Here is a 6,328-nt window from a genome sequence, read left to right on the forward strand (position 1 = left end):
GCTACTGCAAAACTGGGGTCTCAAGTGAATCAACTGCGAAATGTTATTTTCATCTCCGCTTATATACGCACATTACACCACGTCCTTGGGGGCAGTGGAAGAGCATCAAGTCATCTGGAACAGCAGAAATTTTCTAAAGACTCCACGGATGGTTACGCACGCTAGCGTCAGAGTTTCCTTAACGCATGTCTCGGCAAGCGTCAGAGATCTAGGCGGAAAGTGAGTAAAGCCACTTTGCATGCTCTGTTCACTTCCATTGCAGCACGGATGAACACGATAAAGAAAGGCTCTAAGCAGCCGTTAATGTAATGGCTGTCCAGCTGCGTGTATCTTGGGCGCAAAGGCACAGGGAAAGTTACAAAGTTACTATCCCTATACACCCACCATGCACGTCGTAATTTTGTACAAAATATGTGCATACTCTATACGGGGTGTCTTTTTAGACTCTACGAACTGTTTTATACAGCGAAGTTGTATATGAACCGTCGGTCATACTTTTTCGTGACGGCGTCCTCACGGGAAAAAAAACCTTCAGCGATTGAAGCGAAATGTGCATACATCATGCATACAACATATAGTACAACATTAGCTTCAATAAAAGAGCAAGCTCAAAGCAAGCATCCGAGCCAGATAATTTATTATTTCTAATCTTCAATAATGACCTGCCGAATAACACTTCTTTCTCAATTAACCTTTTTGCAGATGATTTTGTCATTCACCGTGAAATTAATGAGGATTCTGATGTTACCAAGCTCCAGACACATTAACGTTATTCCTCATTGGTGTGAAACTTGGCATATGGAGCTTAACACAACTGAGTGCAAAGTAATGAAAGTGTCACGTAATCATTCAGTTTCTCCCTGCTACTGTCTTAACAATGTTCCTCTACTTTCTGTATCCTCTTGCAAGTACCTGGGCGTACACATAACATCTGATCTTTCCTGGAAAATACATATTGGCTACGTTATTAGTAATTCTAATCGCATGCTTGGCTATTTAAAACGTAAATTTGCTTTAGCTCCCTCCTTTTGGAAATTAACTCTTTTATAAATCACTTGTACGGTCAAAGCTTGAATACGCGTCGTTTATGCGGGACCAGAGCCTTTTAAATTTGGTTACCCCCTAGAAGCTGTTCAAAATTGTTCCGCTTGTTTTATCCTCAGTAATTATCAATACACTGCAAGTGTCACCTCTATAAAATCTAACTTTTATTTGTCTAGTCTTGCCTCACGACGAAAGGTTTGTGTCTCTTCCATAATATATTTCACACTAACTCATTCCTCAGTCAACGTCTGTGTGTCTCTTTCATAAAATATTTTACACTAACTCATTCCTCAGTCTATGTCTCCTCATATCACCTTCCTATGTTTCATCCCGTCTTGATCATCCTCATAAAGTAGGTAGCACGAACACATTTCAACAATCATTCATTCCCAAAACTTCTTTGGATTGGAACCGCGCTCCTACCCCCATCGCCATAATCCAGGCAGATGATTTGTTTAAAACTGCTGCTACTCATTTATATTATTCATAACTAATATGTGGTTTGCTTTTAAGTTTTTCACTGGATATTTTTTTTGTTGACTACAACCCACTCTTCTATGTAATGCCGTTGCCCCTGACGGTATTGAAATAAAAAAATCGATAAGGCGCTTCTGATAACTATGCTAAGCACGTAGCGCTCACAGCATACGTTTCATGGGAGTTATACGGCCCACTGGCCGTATAACACCCATGAACAAAACAGCATTTGTAAGGCTTTGACGGCTTTTGTTTTTTAACAGTATTTCTATAAAGTCTAAAATAACACTCCGTATACACCTTTCAAAAAAACACTCGACCCTAGGTGCAACTAACCGTTTTCGAGCCCAGTCACTGAGTTTGAGGCTACACTCTCACCGGCGTCCCTCCTAACCCTAACCGAGTGAACTGTGATTTCAATAGGCGCGGTTTCAAATGCTGCTGACGGCTAAATTCTCGTTTTTTCCCGCTATATTTTGTGTTTCGCGGTACATGTATTTTCCCGAGGTCCCTAAGAAAGCATTGTGCGACATTTAAAAAAAAATAAAACTGTAAACTATTTTTGTTGGGTACGCGCGCGACAGAACGAATGCGACAGGAATGTATAGTTCTAGTTATTTGTGTTTTTTTCTTACGACAAGTTTTGGCGGCGCCGCGGGATTCGCCGCATGTGAGACGACAAAGTGCTTTGCTGTCAAAAATAAATTGCAACAGAAGAAAGCCGAAGGCATGCATTTTTCACGCTCATAAATAACGTGTTTACCGATGGACAGGAACATTCGAACAATATATCGTACGTACCACACGATGCAGCGTTATCCGAAAAGAATTTATTTGAGAAAGATCTCAAATAACACAGTCACAGTCGACGACATCTTGACTGTCGTCGACTTTTGGGGCACGTTTTGGGGAGAGCTTCCTTTTTTCACAACCGCACCAAGGCAAAGAAACGAACGCGACTGACCCGTTTCTCACCCCAACCCGGGCAACTATTTTTGGGGATGACTGAGGATTCTACGCGGATTATCTCTGGGAGGGGGAAGAACAATGTTCGCAAAATCGCGTCGAGGGTCGTTCGACGTCCTTCACCTCCTTCGTCTCCCGTGAATGTCGAGACGAAATGCTTGAATGGTAGGCACTTATCAGCCTTATTTCTCACGATGGAAGATAACACAGAAAGAAAGGGTACGCAGCACGCACAAAAAAAATTAAGTGTAAACTTTCAAGAGGGGCCAGAAAACGTTGAATGCAAAACCGCATAAACATAGGTAGAGAACCGTGCTGAGCGGATCTCCACAGTCCAAGAGAGTGGCAGAAAATTTCTAGCTGATAGAGGGCGCGAGAGTCGCACCAGCCGGATCAGCATCAGCAACATGGCGGCGGCCTACGAGCGTTTTTTGGAAAGGTGGATATGCACCTATTTTGTACAAACTTACCACGGACATGGTGGGTGTATGGGGATAGGAACATTGTAATTTTGGTGATAATCACAATCAGTTGGTTGATTATTTTGAAATGTGTTAATCAACTATTGTGTTTGTTAATGTAAACATATGGTTTCAATTGAAAACTTTAAAACATTGAACAGCTTTTCGCAGCTTGACCAGCCTTTGGTACTGCTACAAGGCAAGTAACACCCAACATAAGAGAAAAATACAAAAACGACATCAATCAACAAAACAAAAGAGCAAACAAATATATAGAATGTGAGATGTGTTTAAGTAATAAGTATTATACAAAGTTAGGTATATCATTTTTGCTCAATGACATTACATTGATTTCTAGTGACGCGATATGACTGAGTACCTCGGGAAGTGCATCTTTAATTCTTTGACGTCCAAAGTTTGTTCGTGGTTGTGGTATATGCAATGAATGTATCTGACGGGTTTGACGAATTGAATCGTGTAAATGAGGGTCAGTAATGCCAGAAATGTTTCGAACTTTCTTTTCATGGAAGTCTGGAATTTTAATATCAATCGCTAAGAATACATTTTTTATACATTAAGTATGGAGTATTTATAAAAGAAAGGCAAGGATTGGGGGCGGGGGGGGGGGGGGGGGGAGGGAGGGGTAAAGGGACGTTTGCTACGGCTCGTAGTTTTTCTTCTTTTCTTAATATCCGGAGTGTTAAAATTTTGTTATACCAATAGAACCCCGCACTGGAGGCGCGTAGCATAAGATGGCTTAGAAGAGAGATTTTGAAAGTTGAATTTTGACACTTTCGGGTGAAATGTTTTTATATTTATTCATCACACCCACTATTCTAGATAGTTGAGTGCGAACCTGCCTAATATGCTCGTGCCCAGACACGTTATAAGAAAGCAAAATACATCAAGAATTTTTACATTTTCAACATATTGTATAATATCAGTGCCCTATTTCAGAAGAGAGGAGGATTTCAGTTGAGTTTTTTTTTATTATTTATTTATTTGGGAATACTCACTCGGTTTATTTTTAATGATTATTGTAGAGAAACACCAAGGAGCCATGGTAGGAGTTGGTACAAATATGTAAACAAGGATGCAGATTTATAAACAAAAACTCAATTAACTATAAACTCAACAGCAGCTACAAAATTAGCATCAGTCGTGTTGACGACGACATCATTTGGTAACTCATTCTGTCCCTTCTACGTTTTGATGCTTCTTCTCTACCCCAGTCTCAGGTTAATTCAACATGGTTAGTGTTTGACTGTTTGGCTATCTTGATAACGATGTCAAAGTGTTTCACATGCTAAAAAGAAAACTATATTATACCTTTCTGAAAAGACTATTATGGTTAAATGGCGTATCTACTTGATCTTGGCGCTACTTGGGGGCATACATTGCCGCGATTTGTATTAAAAATTATAATATTTAAATTCAGATACGTAATTTTTCAAGCTCTAATATAATTTGTTGCTTATGATCTCATTTCAAACGCGTGAACACACATGACAAAAAAAAGTGCGCTAATTATCATCACTGGTGCCAATTTCAGCATTTTTAATTACTAAATAATAAAATAAAAATAGTCTAAAATCAATTAAAACATTATAGCTAATGTGAGAAATCCATGTAAATTACATTAATTGTGGGTGAAGTATACTTTGCTATCGAACTCGCTACTTTTGACATTCAGCAAAACGTCCAAATTCGCCGCCAATTTATTTTATTTTTATGCTCCGTCGTTTTGACAATCTCAGCCTTGCCAGTTCGAAGGAACGCCTACCTGCTTGCACCTCTCTTCACTGCAGCACGTGTTTCGTTGGCGTTGGAAGCCAGTGAAACAGTCGTGAGTTTTAGCATTGCGTATACGTGCGAACGCAAGCGCTGTGTGTTTGCGTTAGCTTTGCTTCGTTCCACACTGCGCGTGCGTGGAGCCCAAAATTGCGGTATTGGATGGCGCATGGCGATGAGGTGCACACACAACGTGGGGCACGCAACTCTAACACAAACGCACACCGCTTTCGTTTGCTTCTACACGCAATACTAAAACTCTCCAGTAAGGTGCAATCCCAGGCTGGCTGCAGCACCACGTTGGGACAGTGAAGAGCGTTGTTTGCTTTCGGAAATGACATTTCGCGAGCCATGATCGCGAGCAGTTCCGCCGTGGCCGCTAAGCAGGAGAATCGGGGGACCCTCACTAGAGCGCTTTCCGTTTCCGCCGCGGGAGGGCGAGCGTCGAGCTGGAGACGCGAATAGTAAGCGAATGTATGCTTAGCAGCATACTTCTTCAAGACCCAATCGTCCATTCAAGCTGAGATTGTTTCACTGACTGACGAGGAGCGCCGTCGACGACGGTCTCACCCTCGTTTGGGCGATGAACAGTCGACGGAGTTCAACCAAGAAGGACAGCATGCTGGTCTCCAGAGGATTGTTAAGAGACGGACGCCGGATATGAGGTGTTCTTGCCGACAAGCCAAGTGGGCGTCCGGAAGTTTACCGGCGTGCAAAAAGTCAATATTTTTATCTGGTGCAGCACACATATCCCTGTTGAATGGGCCATGAAATTATTTTTTTTCACTTCTTCTTTCTTAGCTGTAATACTGAACTCAAAAGCGAACTGTGAAATCACGCGGTCGTGACATGCTAGGGCACCGGTGCGATGGCCCCAAGCTTCCACCGTAATTTTTAAGCACACCATAGAACTTGGCATTCGCCAGTGACGATAAGTTTCGTCACGGCACTCATTGGCCACGAATGCGAATTCAAATATTTGTCGACGAATTGATTGTTGACGACCGCATACGTCCGAGTGACGCAGTTTTCGTGTCCAATGCGTGAGCTGGGGTCGGCTGACGTCATATTGGCCTTTGTAGAATATTTAGGACCATACACACATGATGATCACATCATAGCACACTGATAATAATGAGCACAAAACGGGCCCAGCTACAGAAAATAAATATTGGACGTAAAACATAATTATGTCTGTAACTTGTTCATTACAAAGACAAACACATCTCTGAGCATCTAAGTTCAATAGTATGTGTTGATGCATTCTTATACAGCAGGTCATTTTATATACGTCATTTGAGCAAACGCCAGCTCGTCACTTGAAACAACAAACCAAAGAAAACACTGCGATCAATTGCAATCCATTGCAATGAAAGCACGTTATATTAAAATCTTCAGAACTACAAATTCGTAAAATTGTCGATTAGTACAAAAGGTTAAAGATCGCAGGCGCTTCCTAGCTAAAAGTTGCTGTGATTATTCGGTGACCCAGGGTTGAAACAACTTCCCCTAGGTCCTACACGCGAGGTATACTTTTCGTTTCGATTCTCAGAAATTGAAACTCTCAAAGGAAGCTAGAAAAATTCTAA

This window comes from Ixodes scapularis, unplaced genomic scaffold (genome assembly GCF_016920785.2).
Source record: "Ixodes scapularis isolate PalLabHiFi unplaced genomic scaffold, ASM1692078v2 PGA_scaffold3__209_contigs__length_174095766, whole genome shotgun sequence".
Lineage (NCBI taxonomy): Eukaryota > Metazoa > Arthropoda > Arachnida > Ixodida > Ixodidae > Ixodes > Ixodes scapularis.